The sequence below is a fragment of the Mustela lutreola genome, chromosome 3 (assembly GCF_030435805.1).
Source record: "Mustela lutreola isolate mMusLut2 chromosome 3, mMusLut2.pri, whole genome shotgun sequence".
Taxonomy (NCBI): Eukaryota; Metazoa; Chordata; class Mammalia; order Carnivora; family Mustelidae; genus Mustela; species Mustela lutreola.
Window position 1 is genome coordinate 94710055 of NC_081292.1, and position 1078 is coordinate 94711132.

Sequence of the window (1078 nt, forward strand, 5' to 3'; positions counted from 1 at the left end):
AAAATAATATTGGATTTATTAAAAGATTTTTTATTTATTTATTTGACAGAGAGAGATGACAAGCAGGCAGAGAGGCAGGCAGAGAGAGAAGAGGTAGCAGCTTCCTGCTGAGCAGAGAGCCTGATGCAGGGCTCGATCCCAGGACCCTGGGATCATGACCTGAGCCGAAGGCAGTGGCTTAACCCACTGAGCCACCCAGGCACCCCTAACATTGGATTTTTGATAGGAATTGAATTTACAGATGGTTTTTGGTAGTATGGACATTTTAACAATGTTAATTCTTACCATTCATAAATATGAGCTATCTTTCCATTTATGTCTCCTTCAATTTCTTTATCAATGTCATAGTTTATGGGGTACATATCTTTCATCTTCTTAGTTAAATCTTATCCTAAGTATTTCATTAGTTTTGATGCTATTGTGAATTAGATTGTTCTCTTTATTTTTTCAGATAGTTCATCATTAGAGTGTTAAAATGCTCGTCTTGTGCTTACTTTGGCAGCACATATACTAAAATTGGAATGATGCAGAGATTAGCTTGATCACTGAACAAGGATGACATGAAAAACTGGGAAGCATTCCATATTGGAAAAAAAAAAACGAAACAAAACAAAATTCTTGTCTTTTATATATTGATCTTGTATTTGGCAGCTTTACTAAATTTGTTTATTCAAAATTTTTTGTGAATTTTTTAGGATTCTTTTACATGTAAGTTCATGTTATTAAAAAAAAGAAAATTTTACTTCTTCCTTTTTTTTTTTGAGTCTTTTATTTCTTTGTGTTCCTTGTTTCTCTGGCTAGGACATCCAGTACTATGTCAAATGAGAGTAGTGAAAGTGGACACACTTGTCTTTGTTCTGATCTTTAAGGGGAAAATTTTCAATTTTTTTTGATTGAATATGAGATTAGCTCTGGGCTTGCAATATGTGCTTTTTCTTTAATGGATTTTTAAAACTATTTTTTAAAAATTTTTTATAAACATATAATGTGTTTTTATCCCTAGGGGCACAGGTCTGTGAATCTCCAGGTTTACCCATTTCACAGCACTCACCATCACTCACCATAGCACCTGCCCTCC

The 1078-nt window shown here is 33.8% G+C and overlaps 1 non-coding gene across 1 annotated transcript; it reads left to right on the forward strand.

Annotated features, from left to right (window-relative positions):
* The first annotated feature begins 486 nt into the window (after positions 1–486).
* On the forward strand, positions 487–590 carry LOC131828397 (U6 spliceosomal RNA). The gene has a single exon (XR_009352412.1). It is a non-coding gene; the product is annotated as a U6 spliceosomal RNA (small nuclear RNA).
* The last annotated feature ends 488 nt before the right edge of the window (positions 591–1078 follow it).